The 25,380-nt window shown below is 39.3% G+C and overlaps 2 protein-coding genes across 3 annotated transcripts in view; one reads left to right on the top strand and one right to left on the bottom strand.

Moving 5' to 3' along the window:
* Positions 1–25,380, bottom strand: part of LOC126369646 (probable GH family 25 lysozyme 3) — a 222,776-nt gene that overhangs the window by 57,539 nt on the left and 139,857 nt on the right. The window contains exon 1 of one of the 2 annotated variants that reach the window (XM_050014187.1): positions 20,696–20,774. The exons of the other annotated variant lie outside the window; for it this stretch is intronic. The gene's annotated coding sequence lies outside the window, so the exon portion shown is untranslated. Of the gene's footprint in view, positions 1–20,695; positions 20,775–25,380 lie in introns of those variants that run through there. 2 annotated transcript variants of the gene reach the window in all.
* Positions 1–25,380, top strand: part of LOC126369717 (uncharacterized) — a 259,915-nt gene that overhangs the window by 21,064 nt on the left and 213,471 nt on the right. The window lies entirely within an intron of this gene.

The raw sequence follows: 25,380 nt of genomic DNA on the forward strand, positions 1-25,380 counted from the left end.
TGGCTATAAGCCAGGAAGAAAATAAAGTGAGAGATTTTATCGGATTTTGAAGTACACATTGTTGAATGAAGTCTCCTTTGACGAGCGCCTGCGTGCCAGTACGCAGAGAACTGCCCACCTGCGCGAGGAAGTCAAGAAGAAGTAACGCTGCGTGCGCAGCTACAAGCCTCATTCCATCAAGAACCGTCGTCCCGTATACTCGTCAAGAATTAGTTATAATTAGGTTATAATGCTATAACAAACAATATAATGTAATATTAAGTGTGATAGTAATAAAACAAATATGTGAATTAGAAAATGTTTTTCTTGGAAGCCCTGAGCATCCTTAAGTGTAAATACACGGTAACCTAACACACAGTTCTTTTGATTACACAAGTAAAGAATAAAAAGAAGAAGACATAGGTACAAATGTGATACCAAATCGATATAATATACAATCACTTAGTCAATGTACTATTATATGAAAAGGGACCAACGGATTTAAATATGTGACCTTCAGAATGTAAGGTGCGCGTAATGTTATCATGACTTCAATGTCAGGTGTGAAGAAATTTGCGTGACGAACGTCGCACTTGTGTGTGTTCAGCTTTATTTAACTTAATAGATATTTATTTCACTTAATTAATTATTGAGAAACCAATTTATTTTCCATGAGTGCCCTTGCTCGTACGCAGGTTTTGTTTATATATATTTGGCGATGACGTCATGCATACAAAACTATGAAATAAACGAGTACGGTGTTGAGTTGAGTCTTTTACGATGAAATGAACATGCACAAGATAATGGACATTTCTTGGGGACTTGAAACGTTAGGCACGCTGAGATGAAGATGCCAATGATATTGTAAAAACCAATCACGAAACGTTAGGGTTTCGGCCTGATTTTAAAGATATAAATAAACTTTGAATCTGTGACGTCATAAGGCCAATAAAGGTCGAGTTATTTCCTTATGATTCTTTTGATTTTTTACGTAATCTTTAACGTTTTTGGGTGGATTGGATAATATAGTATGAAATATTTTTTTCTCCAAATGGTAAATTTTTTTGTATAGGTACCTACTTTATTTGTTTCCGCCCTGCTCCAGGGCGGAAGGCAAGAGGGAAACCACTGCCCTATTTTTCCCAAGAAAAGTAGCATGAAGAATGCTACACCGACAAGAGCGTGGATCTTAAATTAGTGATGATGATAACTTTATTAAGACGGCCAATCAGCTTGCGACACCAAACACTTCAGAACCCCGATACCGACCCTCCACGACCCGACGCCGGCGTCGTCGACGATTTCTCTCATTCAGCGCAATTCTTTCAAATATTCTTCCTCTCAGACGACGCCCTCAGCCGAGGTTCGCGCCCAACTGGGCACCCTCAGGCCTGTTGTCGTAAATCTTGTACCGGGTGAGAGCCCTCAGCGCTCCCCATTTGTCCGGCCAAGTAGTTAATGCCATCTGCAGCAAATCTACAATTAGTCACGTCAAAAAAAAGCATATTACTATTTAGACCTTTCATATATTTTACTCTTAGGTACTTATATCTTAAGGTACTTTATCTATCTATAGCGGAGATAGAACCTCCAACTATTAGGTATATCGGGTGCGCCGCTCTTTCAACACAACTCTTATACTATTGCCTTAGTCCATCTCTTAGAGCGAAGAATGACTGTATGAAACAAAACATCTTGCGTGGACAATAAAACCGAACAGCCGTTGTTATTAAAATAACCATTTTTCAGCTCCATTATGAACACCCATTATGCATTATACCGTTGATTACTGTCCGGGAAAATGGTTTTAACAACCATTGGATTTTCTAACCTGCTTAGTGTACCTATGATGGCCTAGGCATATTAAAAAAAAACAATTATCTTAGCCGTTTACAATATTTCTCTTTTAATCTTCTCCTCAGCGATAAAGTCTAGCAAATTTTGTAGACTCAAAACTAATCGTAAAGTTTAATCTTTGATGAACATCTGTGCTAATAATATAATACGGTATTTGTATTTTTGTTTGTATTGAATAAACTCAAAAATTACTAGACTGATTTCAAAAATTATTTAACCGTTAGAATGCTACATTATTTTTGAGTAACATAGGCTATATTTATTACTAGAAAAAAATTAGGGATACCCACTAAAATTTAATCTTAAAACTAAATGTCCACCCGTGCGAAGCCGGGAACGGGTCGTTAGCCTTATGTAAAGTCCTTTGACTAAACTACTTTAACACAATCAATCATCATCATCATCATCAGCCCATTACCGTCCCCATTGCTGGGGCACGGGCCTTCCCTATGGATGGATAGGGAGAACGGGCCTTAAACCACTACGCAGGCCCAGTGCGGATTGATGGTTATTAACGACTGTTAATGCAGCCGGGACCAACTGCTTAACGTGCCTTCCGAACACAATCAATAAAATTCACAAATTATGTAATTGTATACCTAATTACTCATACTAATAAATTATTCAACTTTTTTCGATTGTTTTCAGTTTGAAAACATTCATTGTTTTAACATACATACATACATAAACTCACGCCTATTTCCCACCGGGGTAAGCAGAGACTATAGAATTCCATTTTTCATTGTTTTAAATGCCATCTAAAAGCAGATTCGACAGGTTCAGCAAGTTATATCACACTTGAAAGAAATATGATGCATTTTATGCATTACCAGGATAAAAACCCTGTTATTTGTTCAAACGTACCTTGAACAGCAACGCACTAATGTAACTATTTATTATAGGCTAGTTTCCAACTAGTCAAATCAATTAATTTTTACTAAACGTCAAAACACGAAATTACTGTGGAATTTGTATGAAGAAGCACACTGTGACGTCACAGAAAAACTAAAAAAATGTCTGACTTGTTATTACGTTTTTTTCTTGATTGAAATTCGTAAATAAGTTAAAAATAAAAAAGAAAATGTTTTTCGTTCGTGATCTGTATTTATTTAGTAATCACAATTTCATAATTTATCTTGAACCTAGTACAAGACACAATTTTACATAATTTTTGGTTATATAAAGAAGTAGCTAGTGTCACGCCTCATCCCTAAAGGGGTAGGCAAGGTGTACAGTATATGTACCCACTCGTCGCCAACGACGTTTAGGTCTCTGCAAGAGGGGCCGAGCCTATTGCAATTTGTCTTTTTAACCAGATACCAACCCTGAAATCCATGTGATATCAATTAATTTTCCAAACATGAATTCAAACTGATAAAGTCGAATTAAGTTTAAAGCCGGAGCAGGGATTCCAACCCGTGACACTGCGATATAAATCATGCGTCCTTGAAGAGGACTATCACGGATTAAGGCAGTTTTTACTCTACATAAAATAGCAGCTCTAACGTTTCAAGCTATTTCTCATAGGTAGGTTAAGAAGAGATATGATAATATTAAATTAGTGCTAATTCCTGTAAACACCAACTAATTTTATTTTAAGTTATACCTGTCATTTTCTTATCCGCCGAAAAGGAAAGGTACGGGTAATCGACAAGCATAAAATTTATGGAACACACGTCAATTTTACGCACAAATCTAAAACAACCGTCTAAAAATTTTACATTGGCCAATAACCCGACAGAATTATGTTGACAGCAAACCGGTTTGCATATCAGCGAGATACCTTTTTGATTCGCCCGGGTTATTCATTAATTTACTCATTCTTCCTAAAATTTACGACTGTCAATCATCCGTCTCTTTCCTTTACGGCGAATAAGAAAATGACAGGTATAACTTAAAGTAAAATTAGGAGGTGTCTGCAGGAATCGGGGCCATTATCATGGTTTATATTTATTTTATTTGGATTATATCATGTTAATGATGACGGACGCAGAACCTATGTTCAAGTTATTAACGTAAACAATCGGATAAAATATAATATAAAATAAAAATAATAATAATAAAAAAAAAATGTTGAATATATTATATTGATTATTACTACTGGATAATACACAAGATAACCTCCTTTTTTCAAGTCGGTTAAAAATCTAATCACGATTTCCAAATAGGTAGAACAAAGACACACATTCATAAACCCATTCTTGTCTAAGGCCTTATAAACCCATATATTAAACAGTAGGTCCATAAAGAAAATGACATTTCGCCATACCTACTTATTATAACAAGCAATCAATCAACCGATTGTTTAGAAAGTCTCAACGAAACTGGTTATTTTAATGTTTGCGTGTATAATAATGATATGACACACATACCTACTATTGCTAAGAAAAAAAAACTGAAGAAACTTTTATAATTTTCGTGTTTTTTCGAAATATCATAAACGCAGCAACGCGTGAGTTGAAATATGTTCTATTGTGAAAAAATATTAAGTAATTAAAGAAGTCTTTTGTAACATTTTTTTCTTTTTGCAGGTATGACTATGGAAGAGCTGATGACGATGCAGTAAGTTTGATAGTCGCGTATTAAATATCTTATCTACCTAGGTATAGAGGGAAGGATCATCGTGAATAATATAATAAGTATGTCACCTAGGTTTCCTAAACGGAGACTTCTACGTTTGTCTCATTAAGATATATAAATAAGATATATTGAAGTTCTCGGTCGACTGAGAAGTAAAAACTCGGCATGTCATGGGAACAACCTACAGCTACAGAGGCTGAAAATGATCGCAAGGAGTGGAAATCTGTTGTTCGAATCCTACATCCCAGCAGGGAAATAGGATTAAAAAAAAGGAGAAAAAGAAGATATTCAAACTTAAGGTCCATTTCTTTCTTTCTAGAACTAAGTACGTATATGAAAAAATGCAGGTATATCCTGCCGTATTTTCTAGATAAGTAATTGATAATCTATGATATTTTTCTATGGTTTTGTCTGTTTTCTGTTGTCGATAAAAATGCGAGATGTCACCGCCGTTTAATTGTATATATTATTATTATAGTAATTATCCACATTGCAAATAAGTCATTAATTGCTAACCGGTGAGTCACAGTCAATATAATATATATAATTAATATTTGCCATTTAATTAATATCTTTAGTTCTTCTTTGCGAGTCGATGGCGGTCGATACTAAATTTTTGCTGACCAATAATTGGCCACGCTTATGGCATTGTCAGTGGCTTCGTATAGGTCTTTAATAGTGCAGGTGTTAGGGCACTTAGGACAGCACAAAAGGTGAGCTATACTTTGTGGTGACACTCCACACTCATAACTTTAGTTGTAAGTAATATACAAAATGTGCCAAATAGACATAAATGTTTTAGTTTGTTCTTAATTTGCAAATCTTATTTCTCTGATTGTGTCATTCATATATAAGTTGGGTTAGATTAGGTTGTATTAATATACTATAGCACTCCCTAAGTTAGGTTGCAGTAGCATGATCAGGCGGGCCAACGGGTTATACATAATTATTATCTAGTTACATTACAGTAGAACTCTATCTAGTACTTTTCCACTGGCTAGATAATGTTAGCATAGTAGGGTTATCACCTACTTTCAAATTAAATATATTTATTTATTTATACGAGTATGCTACATACCCCTCCGGTTGATAGAGGGTAAGCCTGTGCCCAGCAGTGGGACGAATAATATATAAAAATCGGTAAGTAAGTATATTAAAGAATAGTTTTTTATTATGTCTCCCTTTCACTTCAAATCTGTATTATAGACTCATCCTTATATTTTTAAAAGCCTGAGGAACCTGTCAGGATTCTTCAGTTAGTCAAACAATTGTGTTTGAACACGCAAATCCCGAATTCGGATACTTGAAGAAAAAAACCTAAAACGTACTGCCGCTCTTAATTTAGTCAACACATGTTCCGCCTTAGCTTCTTCATTTCTTATGGAAATTACCTATTAATAACTTGTCTACGGAATTTTTGTACCACTGAAAACACAATAGCTAATCAAAACACAGTCACGGGATTACGTCACTTCTTCACTTGCAATTAAGGTTATTTACCCAAAGCTTGTAATAAACAAAACATTGTAAGAACACAATGGTTTTTAGGTACTTATACGATTATTAATTTGCGCCCAATTCGGATCTGCAGTATATAAATGATTATAATTGTTCAGAGCAAACTGACACAACAAACGGGCATGGCGTAAAATCCGATTGAAATCATAGCAGGTATAAACGCAAAATTTATAATTTTATTACTACGTAGTATAAAGTTGTAACTGCATCGTTTCTAAAATGACCTCTTGTCGCCAAACTGTTTATTATTATTGATTCCATTTCATTACATCGGTTCTGCCCACCTTAGAAGGGATTAAGGGCGTGACTTTATATGTATGTATATATGTTGAGCTAATCTGCAAAGATGCGCTTAGATTATCTAAAAGGTGTTTTGTATTATCACCCAAACTGCGCTTTATTTATATTTCAGTTACTGGCCCCGATTTGTGCAGACACCTAATTTTATTTTAAGTTATACTTGTCATTTTCTTTTTTCTTTTTTGTACTTAAGTGTCAGATGATTGACAACTGTTCATTTTAAAATGAATGAATGAATAATCCGCGTGAAAAATAGGCATCTCGCTGATATGCAACCCGTTTGACGAATATTGTCAACTTAATTCTGTCGAGTTATTGACCAATATAATTTTTTGGGAGGGTGTTTTAGATTTCTGGCTAAAATTCACGTGAGTTCTATAAATTATATGCCTGTCGAATACCTGTCTCTTTCTTTTTTGACGGATAAGAAAGTGTAAAATAAAATTAGATGGTGTGTACTGGAATCAGCAAAATTATTTCCACTGCGCAATTAGTATTGTAAAAATAGTTACACTACAATAATTATTAAAATTACTTACAATTAGTTTCTTACACGGCTGTCAGTTATACGAGTGGTTTCGTACGGTTTTGTAAGTTTATAAACAAAAGTGTGGGAAAATCGTAGAAATAATAAAGTTATATTTTCTCTTCCGTGCCAGCCAGACAGTGATACTTCACGCCCGTAATGTACAGGCTGTTAGTGACCTCGTAACGAATACAAAGGGGAATGATTCAGCTCATAATTCAATTTTCCGTCGTAAAATTCATGATATTTTTGTGTGTTTTTAAAATTATTTCAATATTTATATTGGAATTGAAATAAAAATGTTATATATTTTAATTCTATTCTATTTCAATTCCATGCCTTGGCAATGAATAATTCCACTTGATGTTTACTCAGAATCATAAGTTGTATCATTTCCCTCAGTATTCGTTTCGATGTCATTTATACCCCGTACAAGTATGTACAGGTAGCCATACGAGTACGTATGGGTGTTAGTGACACCGTAACGAAAACTTTAGGGGATGATTCAGACCGAGATTCTAAATTGATATCATGTGGAAATTCCTGTCGGAAAATTCACGAAAATTTTAGTGTCTCTTTGTAATCATTTTCAGTTCCAAATAGACATCATTTGCATTCAAAATGAGTCTATTGAATACGATTGATACCTAGCTATTTTTTTGATCATTTTGTAAATAGTTCTGTTTTTTTTTTCAAAAATCTTTACGAAGCACCATCATAGCATGGGGGGAGAATAAAATAAGTGTTGTAACATTAGCATTAGTGATGTGTTCGTAGTCGATCGACTTCGCTACATCTATCAGTATGTAATATTTACGTTGCGTTCTCACAGACTCATCATTGCAAAATGTTTTCAAACAAACTCGTTCAGAAATGACACTTCCAAGGAATGCGTTAACTCTGTGACATGTTATTCACAAGTGTTCAAACAGAAAGGATAATATCTACTTAACTTTAATAATAAAGGATTAACGTATTATAAAGTGCCATATATACATAGTTATAATCAATTCCATTGAGCTTACGACTGTATCCTTATTGAGGTAGCCAGAGGTATATCCATCGTAAGATGAACTAAGTAGGTTCCACCGAACCCACGTTGCACAGAGATTTCGTGAACGTGATAGCTAGGGAGTGTATTGCCAACTGTGTTAGTGATAACTGCACTTAAGATAGATTAACAATTCATTAGTGCAAATCCGGTACCGGAGTTGGAACTGACGCTCCCCGTTTGAGAAGCAAGCTGGTGATACACAGAACACAGTGGCTAAAATATATCATATTTACAGGCACCACACATTGACGTTATCGTACCCGCACATCTGTGTCCGAGGGCGGTGAGGTAAACCTAGCTCAGACGCTGGTGGGGAGCGGTGCGTTCGGGAACGGGTTCTATACGTGGTATTTATTATTCCTTATTCTATGACTAAGAGACCCAACGGAGGGACACAGACACACACACACATGTAAATACACCTCGGCACAAATTAGAGTGGGGAAATGTCAAAGTAACTTGTCTGTTTAAGTATGTGTACCTTTTTAGTTTTCTCACCTAAATTGTTTGATGGTTTTAACTGTCTCAATTATTTTTGTAGAAATTTTACTTATGTGAATAAATTCAACGAGTAAACATGAGCTATTCTTTTCTTGAACGGAGACTCTAAATGCACGTTTCATTACACAACCACTTTCCGCTTTAATATTAGAAAGGGTAATGACCCTTAATGAAATAATAAGTATCCATTGTTACACGTCATATTGGTGGGAAAATGTCTTTCTTTACTTCCAACAGTCAAGTTAAAAAAAACTAACTGTCTATACCCTTCAATTATTAATATAGAAATACAAATAATTCTCCAAAAAATTGAGAGCTGCCGAGTTTAAAAAAGAAATTGTCTTACTGTATGTTAAAAATGAATTAGGTATAATTCTACAAGACATACGTACGAAATCAACACGATGCTTGTATTCATAACGTCACAAAAACCGAAAGCGTTAGCATCACTGTTGCTTCTTCCGCACAAGTAGTTGTGACACTGCGCATCTTTTCGGACATCCACTATACGCGTTGATGAGATGACGTCACCGGTGACGTATGCTGTATTCGGCAGTTACGTCACGCGGCGTCAGTGCTCACAATAGCGTGAAAGTACGTTAGAAAGTACGACAGGTCGGCTCACGTACAAGTTATATCAGACAGGGATTTACATAACAGCAACTTTGTAGGTAACTGGAGCGATATTAATTCATGGGATTACACAAAACCTACAATCAGAATTCCATAAAACTAGTGATATGTCAGAAGATATTTTTGTGTTAATTTTCTTATCTTCGCAATGTTGGCTTTATAACGCGGCGTGCGTGACTGTAGATTGTACCATTTTTTCATTTACTTATGTGTATATTATACATAGTTTATGTAATTGGTGCACTTGCGAAATTTTAATAGCGTAACATTTAGAAAGACTAAATTAATTAAACAAAAGTCCCTACTAGCCAAACACTCTAAATTCTGTTTAATTCTGATTTGTCTTATTTATTTTGAAATGTGTTATCTATTGCTTACGTTAGACGATATTTTAAATAGACTATTTAGATAGACTAATAGATTAAGTTTTCCTAATAAAGGAAAAGTTTGGTAAGTAACGGATTGATTGCGGTTATTGTCTATTGCCTCTTTAGGTCTAAAGGTGTGCGTCAAGCTAGCGGCCTCAAAAAAAAAATGGGCACGAAAAAATAATTTGACCATACCAAAAAACAGTACTCTTATTGAAAAAAATAGTACCTGTTGTAAAAAAATTAGTACCATCACGGTTCTGGATTTATAGCCATGTTTTATTGCACTTGCTAGCTTGACGGTGAGCGAAATTTGGCGAGAGTTAACGACAAGATCTTTCGCTTTGATTTAAACGCCAAAAAATAGTACCGAAATAGTACTCACCCCCTGCAAAATACCGAAATGAGTACTTCAACGGTTCCAAAGTTATAAAGACAGTTCTTTGATCCCGCTAGCTTGACGTTTTGAAAATACCTATTATCTAGGGAACGCTTGCATACTTCAGTTTGTAACTAATGTCAATAAACTCGTATGAAATAGTACTCCCTACCATCATAATTTGGACCTGATTCTCTTTGTAGAAATGTGTCAAAAGTCATTATAACCTATGTCATACATTTATCAAGACAGGTACAGTCTCGAACAAAATTATTACACATGCTCAAGAAGAATGTTGTCAGATTTTAGTATTTTTTCCCCATTTTTGGGTAAAAATTGGTGAAGTGCCAGGGTTGTCAGATGAAAGTAATATCATTGTTGAAACTCTTTGAGTTATTCTACAAATACTGCAAATTGTTTATTAACAAACACTTCGATCCGTAACAAATTGAACATGAAGGTATAAATTATAAAATAAAACAGCAGATTAAAAATGTATTATGATGTATTAAAATCACAGATTGTTTTCAATAAGAACTAGACTCATGCAGCTATTTTTTATTGAAATTATTGCATATGGGTGTATGCAATAGCAATTTTTTGTAATAGCAACACTCTGAAGTGCAAAGAAATGGTAGGGTAGACCTCCAAAATGGCAATACTGGCGATGGCAATACTTACGAATAAATTGTGAGGTTATATAATTGTCTACGTGACTGTATCAACAACAAATGTATGGCATAGGTTATGATGATTTTTTAACATATTTCTACAAAGAGAATCGGATCAAAATTATGATGGTAGGAAGTACTATTTCATACGAGTTTATTGACATTAGTTACATACTGAAGTATGCAAGCGTTCCCCAGATAATAGGTATTTTCAAAACGTCAAGCTAGCGGGATCAAAGAACTGCCTTTATAACTTTGGAACCGTTGAAGTACTCATTTCGGTATTTTGCAGGGGGTGAGTACTATTTCGGTACTATTTTTTGGCGTTTAAATCAAAGCGAAAGACCTTGTCGTTAACTCTCGCCAAATTTCGCTCACCGTCAAGCTAGCAAGTGCAATAAAACATGGCTATAAATCCAGAACCGTGATGGTACTAATTTTTTTACAACAGGTACTATTTTTTTCAATAAGAGTACTATTTTTTGGTATGGTCAAATTATTATTTCGTGCCCATTTTTTTTTTGAGGCCGCTAGCTTGACGCACACGTCTAAAGTTACTTACCATGGCATGAGTTTATTCATATTTGTATACTTATAAGTATATCGTCGGGTTATAGTAAATATCACGTAAGCGCCTTTTTGAAAAATCACATTCGAATGGGAGCCGTGGTAGCCCAGTTGGTAGAACGCTTGCCTCTCACTTTGAGGTCGCAGGTTCGAATCCACCACAGGCCTAAACCAACGAAAAAACGGCGGCTGGCCGTTGAACTAAACAGACGTGTCGACGCCGAACTCCGGCGCAGTACCAAATTACTTTGACCTTCGCGCGAGTGTCTAATACACGGTTGAACAGTGTCTTGTGCTTTGGTCGGTGCTAAATTAAGTGACCAGTGTAGTTGACCTCCGTCTTACGGCATTCACCACAGGCGCCCGTGTCTCGCACGACTGGTTTTTATGTGTGCCTGCCACTTTTTGTGCCTGGGGGTCGCGCCTTTCTGCTTGCACTTACGACTTGGGACCGCAAGGTGCTCCTCTCGGGGGATTTTCGAGAAAGACGGATATAGTTCGGCGGCTTCACCGGCAAACGTCGTTTACGTCTCATCGGGCCCGGTCGGAACAACAACTCGTTCCTTTTCGTGTCGTCGGCTCGCAGATATTGGCCATTATGTGGAGGACCGCTCAAATCTATCACAGCGGCGACGACTGCGTATACCTACCTGCGTGAACGACGACGCCCGGCGTGATAGAATTCTGAAGCAAACTCTGACTGGATCTCAATTAATTCATTTTCTACTGTGTTGTTAATTAGCACTAGTAATATTTAGGTAGCTCATTTTCATATTTATAGATTTTTTTTTTATTGTTTATCGCCGTTTTATTAATTAATTAATTAATTTATCAATCAATTGTAGGTTTTATTAATCTTATTTTTAATTGTTCTTATTATTTATTTATTTTTACATTGAGTTTTTTTTTTATTAATCTAGAAGGTGACTATTTGGCTTTATACCTCTTATGTTTTTTTTTCTTTTGTTTTATTTTATATTAAGTAGGGGGTTTTTTTTTCTATAAGTAATTATTTATTGTAATCGATTTATTTGAAATAATGAGCGGCCGCCCAAGAGTGCCATGCCCCCACTGCCCGACAACGACAAATCCTTATTTATTTACAAGTGGTGGCCTTAAGCGACACATCCGGGCTAAACACAAGGATGTGCAGGTTGCACTGGAGGCTGCGAGCGCCCCCCTCACCAACGGTCAGCCTAACCCCGTGTCTCCTTTGCCAGGGAACGGATGTTCGGACCTGGAAACTCTTTCCCGTTTGAGAGCCAAGGTGAGGGTTCTTAAACATATACCTAAGGGAGCAAGATATGCCGCTGCTGAGAGATTAAGGGGTCTCATCGACAATTGCCTACGGTCCAATAGCAAATCGTCTTGGTTCTCGCTCTTGTCTTTTTCTTTCTTTGGATTAAAGGTTCCGGAGCGGGTGAGCGGTAGGTCATTGACGACTAAGGTGAAAGAAAACGTGGAAAACCTGTCTCCCTGCCTCCCAGTCGAGGATGTCTTGCGGCCGAGTTCGCATTACAGACGCATTGAGGCCAAGGTTCACGATGGGGATTTGAGAGGTGCGATGCGCCTTCTTGTTTCCGACGGCGGCCTCGCTCCTTTTGGGGAGGACACGTTAAGGGCGCTCCAGGAAAAGCATCCCTCTCCATCTAGACCATTGTCGATACCGGATGGGCCGGACGGGGGGGACAATGCTCTTACAGTGTCTGTTGAGGATGTTGCGGATGCCATCGGATCTTTTTATAATAGTTCCGCTTCCGGTTTGGATGGGTTGCGGCCGCAGCACTTAAAGGAGTTGATCTCGCCGTCAGCCGGCGACAATGGGTTTCGTCTCCTGGAGTCGATCACATGCCTTTGTAATTTTATGTTGCGGGGCGCGGTGAACCCGGAGGTGTGCCCGTATATTTATGGGGCTTCGCTCTTTGCACTCGCTAAGAAGGATGGTGGGATCCGACCTATAGCTGTGGGAAACACTTTTAGACGTTTAGTAGCCAAACTCGGTTGTCGTGCAGTGAAGGACCGGATGGCTGCTCTCCTCCGGCCCCATCAATTGGGCTTCGGGACAGCACTGGGGTGTGAGGCGGCTATTCACGCCACTCGGGCCTTTGCGATGAACGTGGGTAACTCCGGAAAGGTCATTGTTAAGTTAGATGTTTGCAATGCCTTTAACAGCGTTGAGAGGGATACCGTTCTCGCACAGGTGAAAGACCTGATCCCGTCGGTGTACCCGTTTGTGTACCAGTGCTATGCAAAGGCGTCCAAACTTTTTTTCGACGACTCTTCCATCGAATCGCAGGTTGGTGCCCAGCAGGGTGACCCGTTGGGACCTCTTATTTTTAGCCTAGCGATTCATAAGGCTGTTGAATCCCTGAAGTCGCCTTTAAACATTTGGTATTTGGACGATGGTACTATCGGCGGCCCGCAAGATGTAGTCGCGCGGGACATTCATCGCCTGTTTCCGGCTCTTGGGGAGATGGGTCTCAAGGTTAATACCGCAAAATGCGAGATTTTCCCGTGCGGGCCCGAGGCGATGGCTGGTTTGGCAACTTTTAAAGACCTGATTCCTGGCCTAAGGGTCGTCACTAAAGACAATTTTATGCTTTTAGGAGCGCCAATCTTCCCCGACGCGGTTTCCGCCGCGCTCCGAGAAAAAAAAGAATTGCTGCTCAGGGGACACGCGGAGCTAAAGCACCTGTCAGCTCACGTTGCCCTGGTTCTTCTCAGGGGTAGCCTCTCTCTTCCAAAGCTCACCTACTTAATAAGAACCAGTCCTACTTGGTTATTTCCTCAAGAGGTTGCCGACATAGACGAAGTTCTCAGGTGCTCTCTGGAAGATATTATTAACATTAGCCTGGGGGAACGGGAGTGGAGGCAGGCTGGTCTTCCGGTTCGTCATGGAGGTTTAGGGGTGAGGCGAGTGCAGGATATCGGGGTGTCTGCTTTCTTGGCTTCGGCAAACGGCTCACTGGAACTTGTCACTAATATTATCTTTTTCGAGGGTGACAGTTTCAGGATCCCGTTTGCGGACGAAGCCCAATCAGCATGGAATGCGCTTTGCCCTAATACCACGTCCCCCGAAAAGCCTCAGTATCAGAGGAACTGGGACGACCTTTGGGCCAAATCAGCTGTTGCGGACCTTATGGAGTTGTCGTCAGGGGCGGACTTGGCCAGATTGCGTGCGGCCCTCTGTCCCGAGTCCGGAGCTTGGCTTCACGCCCTGCCTTCGCCGCACGTGGGCACGCTCTTGGACGATAACACCCTGAGGATAGGAGTTGCCCTTCGGCTGGGGTGTAGAATGTGTGAGCCACATACATGCCGCTGTGGTAAGCCGGTTGGCTCTGATGGGCGGCACGGCCTCGCTTGCCTAAAGTGCGCGGGAAGACACCCCCGGCATCATGCGCTGAATGATGTCATCCGCCGTGCACTGGCGTCGATCGACGTGCCGTGCAAGTTGGAACCGCCGGGTCTAAGCCGTACAGACGGTAAGAGGCCTGATGGGCTCACGCTCATACCCTGGGAGAGGGGGCGCGCTTTATTGTGGGACGCCACCTGTGCTTGCACGTTTGCAGCAACGCACCTGCCCCGTACTACTCGAACCGCAGGGGCAGCTGCCGAGTGGGCTGCTAGCCAAAAGCTGGCGAAATACGGGGACTTAACGCGGACCCACGATTTTGTCCCTTTTGCCGTCGAGACTTCGGGTGTGTGGTGCTCGGCGGCCAAGGATTTTATTCGTGTTTTGGGGAGGCGCTTGAGGGACCGCGGTAGTGACCCCCGCGCCAGCTCGTTCCTGGTTCAACAGGTTTCCTTGGCAATAGTGCGCGGTAACGCGGCCAGTATAATGGGCACCTTTGAACCGGGTACGAGAGGGGGCGGTATTTTAGACTGACTCACTAGTCATAGTTTGTGTTATAATTTTAAATGTTTTAATTATTCGTAATTTTAAGCGACAAATTGTATAAATATTTACGTTGAATAAATGATTCTGTAAACTGAAAAAAAAAAAAAATTAGAGATTATATTTCATTAAGACTTGTAATATATTTTTTTGTTTCCTGCTCTGTTCTATAGTCTATTTGTATTTTTAACGTGGGTTGAGAACTAATTCAAAGTCACTTTGTAATTTATTGTTTTTCCCAATAATCTTGTGCTTACAAGTTCTTGCGTCTTTCATTCTCATACGATACAATTTGTAATAAGTCATCATCACCAGCCCATTAACGTCCCCACTGCTGGGGCACGTGCCATCACTATGGATGGATAGGGAGATCGGGCCTTAAACCACCACGCGGGCCCAGTGCGGATTGATGGTTATTAACGACTGCTAATGAAGCCGGGACCAACGGCTTAACGTGCCTTCCGAAGCACGGAGGAGCTCGAGATGAAAACTTTTTTTTTGTGGTCACCCATCCTATGACCGGCCTTTGCGAAAGTTGCTTAACTTCAACAATCGCAGACCGGGCGCGTTTACCGCTGCGCCATCGAGCTCCTCAATTGTAATAAGTAATCTCGCATTAATACGATATTAAACTAAAACCGCTTATAGCTTATTTACTAACAAGTTTAAAAAAAAGTCCGCACCTCGCGACAAGTCCCGCGGGATTCTGCATATAATTATTATGACTTGTCAATTACTACACCTGAAACACTTCTTGGGAATGTGTGTTTTCTCACGATGTTTTTATATTCACTGCTGAGCATGAATTATCCTTATTTCAAATACGAATGAAATGCTGTGAGTAATTTTCTCTTAGTACCTATGCTGTTCTCCAACAGAAATATTTTTGAATGTTATCAAGTGCCCTACTTCTACAGAATGTTGTGGTTGTTGCGAACAGTAACACTGCAGAACTGTAAAACAACTTTTTTCATTTATGTAAACAAGTTTCAAAGCAAGTGAACTGATTTCTCACATCAGCCCCGCGACACAGTAACTAAGCCGCGCGCATCGCGATATATCGAGGCTTCCACTGACAGACTCAGCTAATGCTATCTAAGTAGATATATTTGTCTAGGCAGAAGCCCTCGATATAATCCGCGTAATTCTAGATATACTATTTTTACTTTTCTTCACCTATGTAAGAACTGGTACTTATATCATAAGGTTCCCATTTGGTAGATACATAAAGTCAGTAGTCATTAATTCAGTCGTAAACTCTCGTCAGGAAACGGGTAGACATTCCTATTTGGGTAGACAGAGCCATAAGTAATTAGAGGATAACATGTAACTAACATAAGACACAAGATGAATACAATAACGGCCTTCGTGGTGCAGTGGTTGAGCGTTGTGCTCACGAACCGGAGGCCTCGGGTTCAGATCCCGGTGGGAACAAATCACAAAAATCACTTTGTGATCCCTAGTTTGGTTAGGACATTACAGGTTGATCACCTTATTGTTCAAAATTAAGATGATTCGTGCTTCGGAAGGCATGTTAAGCCGTTGGTCCCGGTTATTACTTACTGATGTAAGTAGGTACGTAGTCGTTACATGAGTCATATCAGCTCAGTAATAACCCTGACACCAGGTTTGATGGGGTTGGTAATCCACCTCATAATCCACACGATAGAAGAATACAATGAACCGTTACGTTGCCCATAAAAAATAATGTAAGTACCCCTCTGGTCCATTTTACTATACAGCAGATTTCCAAGAGATTCCGTAATACTTTGTTCGTCAATATAAAAATAAAACCAAGAATATTTTGTGATTAATTTGTATGCAAACTGCACGCTTTCTTAACTGATTTAGATGAAATTTTCTCCAGGGCGATAAGATTACATCTCAAAGGAAACTCAATTCCTTAAGTAGCGTCGCATAAAACGCTCAATATGGTAAAGTGGCATATTGATTGAAAGATAAGCAAAATTTAATGGTTCAGAATAACAAGCTTTATTGCAAAAAATAGTAAATTTCTAAGCAAGTAAGATAATAAACTCCACATCATCATCATCAGCCGTATGACGCCCACTGCTGGGCATAGGCCTCCCCCAAGGATCTCCACGACGATCGGTCCTGCGCTGCCCGCATCCAGCGGCTTCCCGCGACCTTCACCAGATCGTCGGTCCACCTTGTAGCGGGCCTACCCACTGAGCGTCGTCCGACACGTGGTCGCCACTCCAGAACCTTTCCGCCCCATCGGCCATCGGTTCTCCTCGCTATGTGTCCTGCCCACTGCCACTTCAGCTTTGCAATTCTCCGAGCTATGTCGGTGGCTTTAGTTCTCCTGCGGATCTCCTCATTTCTGATTCGATCCAGCAGGGAAATACCGAGCATAGCTCTCTCCATTGCCCGCTGAGCGACACCGAGCCTCCTCACGAGACCCATAGTAAGCGGCCACGTCTCACTGCCGTAGGTCATCACTGGCAACACGCACTGGTCAAAGACTTTCGTCTTGAGACACTGAGGTATTCTGGACGAGAAGATATTCCGCAGCTTCCCGAACGCTGCCCATCCGAGTTGGATGGCAAACTCCACATATTAATAAATTATGCAGAATAATATATAAAATACGATAAACGAGCTAAAGTAATAAAAATATTTCAGTTATTTATTTTTGACGTTAATTATTAAGACCTAATGGTTTTTCTTCGGATGGTATGATCACTACTGGCCCCATTAAATAGGGGGGCGCTGCGGTAGTAACAATCGACACTATTTGCTGTACTCAAGACATAGCCGTTTTGAGTAATGGACACTTCATACACAAATATAATTCTCACCGCGAGCATTGGCTTGTAATGTAACGTTACAGATCCAAGCATTACATAAGGTGTAATGTTTGGATCATAGTGCTCAAAATGTTACATTACAGGCGAATGCTGCCGGTGAGGGAGCACCTTAAGTGCAAGCGAGACACATTCCGCGCGTTCTCCCCCTTACTTCTTAGGGCTCAAACTGCAATCAAAAATGCGTTGTCGCCGTTTCGATATCGCGTTCATTTGAGACACAACTCTATTCCGCCGCAACACCACGCGATTTGGCCGCTGGCATCGAGAACGGAACAGCGTCCGCCGCGCCGCTCCCCGCGCCGCTATCGCCGCCGCGCCGCCGCTGCCGCTGTCATCCAGTTTGAGCCCTTAGTGGCTTACGACTATTTAAGACTAAAGTAAGACTCAAAGGGGGTGAGGTCGGCCCGATACGAATTGCTGCGGAGCGGAGAGTTACCATGTATTATTCTACTTTCTACGGTAATCCATACAAAATATACATTAGAAACGTTGATTAAGTAATGTTACAACAATAATTATGCCACCAATCGCCATGTCGTGACAACATCCCATAAATATTGTACATACTTACTTACACTATTATGTGCATTATGAAAACGGAATTTAAACGATCGAATTCCTTATTACTGAAAGTTCAACGCCTTTTCAAATCGTCACAATTCAATTCACTTATCTCTGGACTGTAGAAAATTCAAATTTTAATTTGAAGTCCGGAGTCCGGAGATTTATAAGTGAATGTGGGTTTAATTATTTTCTTCTGTAAAGAAAAAAGTCATTGTAACAATACCGTGGCATTCTCACGGCGTCGAATGCAGGTGGAGTAGGTACGAATAATGATTGTCATGCTTTGTTGGTTTGAGACACACCGATGACTTGGTATGCTAGCGTTAAGTAAAAATTTAAATTAAGAATTCCTTGGTAAGTCAGTGTACTAACATAAGTATACAAACTTCTTACTTTTTGTACTCTAGCTTGGTGTATTTGATAATAGAACAGAAATGCAGAGTACATAGTTTAGTTCGAAAGAGACATAACAAGAAAATGTACTCTTCTGATGACAGCTGTCATCCGCACCCGTACTGTCTACGGTTTGAGACATCATAGGTATATAAAAACCTATACCTACACTATCCCCGGTCGCGCCTCCAAAAAATGTATCTACTATGCAGTGAGGTAACTTTAGGGGCCTGAAGGTTATCAGTTTTAATATGATAATAACCTATCCCTTAAAATGAGACTACTTGTTAGCTTAAATTAATCGCGCGTCAAACTATGAAAAAGTTAATAAATAAACATTGCCCGCTTTTTTGTTCTCATTATGTAAAACTAGAGCAAATACCTACGTAACTTGCTCAAAGTTTGTAAATAAAACCATCACAGTCAAGGTTCACTGATCGTGGCAGCGGTGTGTCACATAATATCGGTGGCGGCGCGACAAAAACCACCAAAGGTTACGTAACTCGAAGAGTTTATAATCGTTCGCGTTCGACATTGCCGTGCGCTTGCGCCCGCCGGTATTGAGCGTCATTTCACTTTTTTTAAAATGAAAGGTGTAAACGAAGAGTTGTTTATTTCGTATTATTTTACCACTATATTTCGTATTATTTTGTCATTAATTAAACACGCCACATTGACAAAATAAATGAAACTAGCAAAAATAATTATATTGACACGAAAAAGACGCCAATCGTTACAACATAGATATAATGATGGTATGTTCATGTTCATGTTTATCTACTATCTCACCACGACGATGTGGCCTTAGAGGGCCGGGACGTGGCCGGGACATCTTTCCCAAAATGGTTTCGACATCTTGCGGGACCAATACTTACGTCGCCAGGCGGCATAGTTTTACCTATGTCACACTCCGAACTCTTCATACAAAAGACATCGTTTTACACAGACGCACACTGACGTTATCGTACACGCGCATTTGTGTGTGTGTGTGACGTCTGACGCCCATAAGATTGAAGACTAAAGTAAGACAGGGTGAGGTAAACCTAGCTCAGCCGCTGGTGGGGAGCGGAGAGTTGCCGTTCTATACTTATTCTATGCTTATGTGGTTCCTTGGAAGTTTACCGCAGGGATTTGCCGTCTGTTATTTTATTAAGTCTTTTTTAATTAAACCATTTTTAATTAAGTATGTTTCCCAACCGTTTGAGCTGTGTGTGTTGTGGTATCATGAATCGAAAGGTTAATTTCTGGGTGATTGAGAAGGGGTATTTATCAGATAGGGCCGTTGTGACGAAATAAGTAATTTGGTTTTTTAATTATATTTGTACTTGCTTGACAAGCGGAGATTACTTTGGTATATATAAGTTCTTACTTAACGGATGTTTTGCTTAACTTTTGATGGTGACATTCATGAAAAAATAATAGTTGTTGCCCCGGACTTGCTCCGCGCATGAGAGTCACTATGCTTCAATCCATCTACGTGCCAATTTTTCCCTGTGAGATTTTTCAATTTGCGGCATTACAATCACATCATCACTAATTTAAGAGTCACACTCTTGTCTGTGCAGCATTCTCCATGCTACTTTTTTAAGGCAAAACAGGGCAGTGGTTTACCTCTTGCCTTAAGCTCAGCAGTACTCTATCTGACGCGAGTGGGATGGCGCCTAGAGTAGTCTATTACATTGCCGTACTAGGAATCCTATCCACCGCATAGTACAAAAAAATCCCCAATAAGTCACAAAAACAACTTAAATCGAAATCAACAACAAAATAATGAAATCTATACGTCTATTACCTTTCGCACCAAAAGTTCTGGTTCTATTTAGATAAAAATTACCACGTAAGTAGATCGAAACCTATTTATATCTATGTGTTTAATACTTTAGATTTTTTTGTAAGGTCTTGTGGCTAATTTTCGCTTGTTGATGGGACTAGAAAACATAGTTTCTTAACTAGTTATTATCTTCACCTCCACTGTGTAAGCAAATGCGTGTGATAAGTATCTACTAAGGAAACTTCACCGTAATGTGTTACACAACCAAATCGCAAAGTCGTATGTAAAATTATTCTTCATACACTTACCTACTTAAAGGCGATCACTCACTAGGATCATTCGCATGTAATGTAACATCTCAGATCCAAGCATTAGATTGTGCATACCTGTAATGATAGGGTACATTTTGTAACATTACAACAGTGAGCGCGCAAAACGGAGCAACGGTCATTACGCTAAACAGGCTGACAATTGCCATGTACCTAGGATTTTTCGTTTTGATGAAATTAAATAATATATATTTGCGCAAGCAAGCTCCGGTATATTACCGCCTTGATATTTAGTTAATAAGCAATTGTGTTTATGCCGGATATTTTCCTCTGGGCTTTAAAGTACCTTTACTATAAAATCACGTAGAGATAAGCGATAAGTTCTTCTCAACACGCTCTTAGCGATAAGACCGTTTTAAATTTTCCATTCGAATGTTTTGATATGTAATGTAAAAAAATAAAAAAATCTTGTGATTAATAATATTCTTGCTTCTCTATTTCTTCTTTAGACTTTTTATATTATACAATTTGGATTAGAGTAATAGTGAGCGATGACGTCTCTTATTTGGTAAATAAATTAAGAAGACTAAATTGCTCAAAACTTTCTTAAGCCAGGGGGGTTAAAGAGGCCACAAGAAATATTGCAATTTTACATTGTAAAGAAATGCCAAATAGCAATATTGCTTTTTTAGATGAATTGGTTATAAGTAGAGTAGGTGTCTAACCCGCAGTGGAGCAGCGTGGTAGAGTATGCTCCATAGCCTCTTCGGTTGATTGAGGGGCGGCATGTGCCCAGCAGTGGCAGGTATATAGGCTGTTTATGTTTTTAATGTTTATTACTAGCCTTTTTAATCGCCAGGAAAGCGAGAACCCTGGCTCCGAGCATTGTCTAGGAAGATTATGTCATGTAAGTGATCCCAAAGCCTATGGCTATTATAGCTAATTATGCCTATAAAGGAAAACGTCGGCGTATGTATTGTTTAACCAGTCGTCTTCCTACCGTCTTCCATAGATTCTCTTCACGTTCACAAGCGTCAATTGAACGTTGCAATATTCACACAAAGTTTGTTTATGTAAGCGGATTACACGGAAACAATTTAGTAGCAAACAAAAGTCAAACAGACACCATTCAGACATTCAAATGATTTCCTTTAAATTAGGCGTTACGTCGACTGTTTGTCCTACGTTTATCTTGAGTTGATTTGGCCTAAGATTTAAAGCATGTTGTTTATATCATGGAACTAGCTTTATACTACGACAATAATAAGTTTCATCCCACAAAGGGTACATTTACTTTAACATCTGCACGTGGAGGAAGGTCATGAAAGCTACCAAGTACGCTGTCGAGGTGAAAATCTGCTTTGACGTAGGAACGATAACACGAAACGTTTATATTCGGTTGAAAATTGAATCCAAAATCTTTTAGATGACAGACAGACAAAGAATTAACTGCAGATCTAATCTTTCACTACGTCGTTACGTTTTGAAAAACAAAATAATACGCTCGATAAAGATTTTATCATTTCCAATGTTGTGGTTTCTAGGCACGTAAGGACTATTTAGAATTTGCAATTTCGTCGGCTAGTTGTTCTTGGAGGAAAAAATCTTTATTTATCAAGGTCGTAAAATGTTTATTTACCGAGGTCCCAAGGTCCGTGTCTCGTTAGTACAGGTCAAGGTATTTTCCGATGTTCTCGAAAGTCTTTGTAAACAGGTTCCGTAGACAATGCCCCCCGGGTATAAATATTATAATCAGGTGATTGTTTCCGATTGTTTGGACGTATTGGAAGTTTAAATGACGTGGGTGGTGGGAGTGGTGTTTCCTATATGGGCCACGGACACTGATGAGGACGGGCGGAAGTAGAATCCTGACAAGGTTTGGGTTCTTAACCTTAAGGTAAGATTTGAGATTTCTATGCTTCGTTTACAATTTTCAATTATTTTGTCTTTAAAGCCGATCTTACGAAACAACGTACCTAGATTGGAAATATCTGAACACAAACGGTCATATAAGGTTAAGGTATTTTTAGTGACACTCTCAATGTAATTATAAGTACAAATACAATTCCACGCGCACGCTGATGAATATTCACGCCGATTTTTATGATATTTTATCTTTTAATTGTCTTCACCAGGAATAGCAAAAACCATGAAAGATTTATTTTTAATTTCATTTTCTCATACCTATATTTTGTAATCCTCCCGTCTACCATGTCGTGTCTTACTTGGCGCAATAGCACACGGTAAGAGAGTTGTCAGAAGACCGGTGCTCTGATTCAAAGATTGCGTCACAAGAGACATAGGCTCATTCAGCTCGCCGATAATCGAGACCTCTGGAAGAAGCGTGTGCTCGATGGACGCTACACTCATGAACACACTGGCGAGCAAGGAAACGCCATCAAACCGACAACAATCCACCAGTTGGAGACTTCTCCTGCAGAGTGTGTGGTAGAGTTTGCCGCTCTAGGATTGGCTTGCACAGCCATGAAAGTGCATTTCTTCGAAGCAATGACGTCATAAATCGTCTGAAACAGACGTATAAGGCCAATGATGATGATGATGATGATATTTTGTAATAAGGTGGTCTCTAACTTCTTCTCTACCTTCAATCTGGCAAGACAAGCTGGCCGGATCCACTGAAAGAATATAAACAAAAGTGTACACGTGTCTAACTTGTAGTTAATTATAAATACAACAATGCACTGAAGATTTATCGGTCAGGATGTTTTTGCCACGGCTCAACGCCTTTGAATACTGTATTTTTATACAACGATGTGTCATCATAGTGTGACATCGCGTGTGAATTAAAAAAAAACAGGAATGATCGGGCTATTCTTAGCAGCATTAAAAACTGACTAAGTACTTGCACTTTTGAATGTTAACTGTCATATTAATCGTGCTTAAGGTTATGCTGTGGGCTAGTAATAATAATAAAGGTTATTCTGTGTACAGCCGTGGCAGCCCAGTTGGTAGAACGCTTGACTCCCACTTTGAGGTCGCAGGTGGAATACCAGCATAGGCCTAAACCAACGATTTTCGAATCTGTTTTCGAATTCATATTTGAATCATGGATGATTATCACGTGCTCGGCGGTGAAGGAAAACATAGGAGGTATGTTACCTAATCTATATTGGGCTGGTTTTCCTTTCGCGGGTTGGACGGTCAGACAGGCAGTCGCTTCTATCAAAATCTGGACCTGTGTTCCTCTTCCATTCATCTCTATTACATTTTATGTTCTCTCTCACTCTCTATTTAAGAGCTGCGCTCTTGTCGGTGGAGTAACCGCCATTCCTCTCTTCTAACATTGTATGTTAGGTATGTGTAATTTGTTTTTGTTTATATTGCATTCACCCGTGTATCGCATCGAAAGAATTGCGCAGGAGGTCCCGGTAGTGTAATGGTTAACACGCTCGTCCCGACTTGACAAGAGCTTCGGGTTCAGGTCTCATCCGAGTATTTTTTTTTCGATTTAATTTTCTCTTTGTGATATCAATCTATACAACACTTTGTTGATTTTGCAATAGAGAAAGAGGTGTATGGTATAATTTGCATGGTATCAAATACCATATCGGCGTTTCTAATATTATATAGGCATTTATGTAATAGTATATAGTCATACTATAGAAGTAAATGCGTGTGTATTATATCATCTAGCAATTTGAATGCAGCGCACGGCTTTGTGCGTACGTCTTTTGTTTCCATTGTGAGGTTTCCAAGAGTTTTGGTCAAGTTTTCCTGAAGTATTACACCGAGTACATATATCTATCTATGCAAAGACGGTATTTTTTTTTGTGAACGTCATGACGGCTTATGTAGTTAGTAATCTATGTTACCTTGTTTGGTTAAGATGCAGATAACATAACATAACAAATACTTTATTGCACAAACAAGAAAAAACAAAATACAAAACAAAAGAGAAATAGAATGAGTACAATAGGCGGCCTTATTGCTAAGTAGCAATCTCTTCCAGGCAACCAAACCATATAGATGGGCAGATAGTGATAACCAGGGGGTCTAAAAGGGTCACGTCGAATCATGTAATTACTATTTAGGTACAATACTACTATTTGACAATTGCGCATATAAAAATAAGTGCGCAGTATCGGCAACTTTCAACCCAGATAATCAAGATGGTTGCTTAGTGTTCATCCAGATTCTAAGTTGTACTTTTAACACCTTATGTAGCACATTTTTTATACCTATGTAGGTGCTGGCCGCTTTTTACGACTCGGCCGGGAAGATAAGCAGCGAATCTCGTTTTAAATATATATAATTTAAATATACTTTTATTGACTCCCGCTCCAGCAATAGTAGTAGTTTTTTTTTTCTGAAACATGTGAACGACGAACACGTGAGAGAGCGAAAGTGTTGTGTCAGGATTGTAGTAAGTGGATCTACGTGGTCTCTACCTATCCCAACGGGAAAAAGGCGTGACCTTATGTACGTTTATTAGCCAAGAAAGCCAGAAAGTGTATTTCTTCGAGGCAATGACGTCATAAATCGTCTGAAACAGACGTATAAGGCCAATGAAGTACACATATACGTATATACAGGGTGTTAGTGACATCGTAATGTATACTGAGGGGGATGATTCAGACCATAATTCTGAGTTAATAACAAGTGGAATTTTCCGTCGCAAAATTTCAAGAAAATTTTTGAGTTCATTATTTTCAGTTCATACTTAGGCGACGGAAAATTTCACTTGATATCAACTCAGAATCATG

Source organism: Pectinophora gossypiella, chromosome 9 (assembly GCF_024362695.1).
Source record: "Pectinophora gossypiella chromosome 9, ilPecGoss1.1, whole genome shotgun sequence".
Lineage (NCBI taxonomy): Eukaryota > Metazoa > Arthropoda > Insecta > Lepidoptera > Gelechiidae > Pectinophora > Pectinophora gossypiella.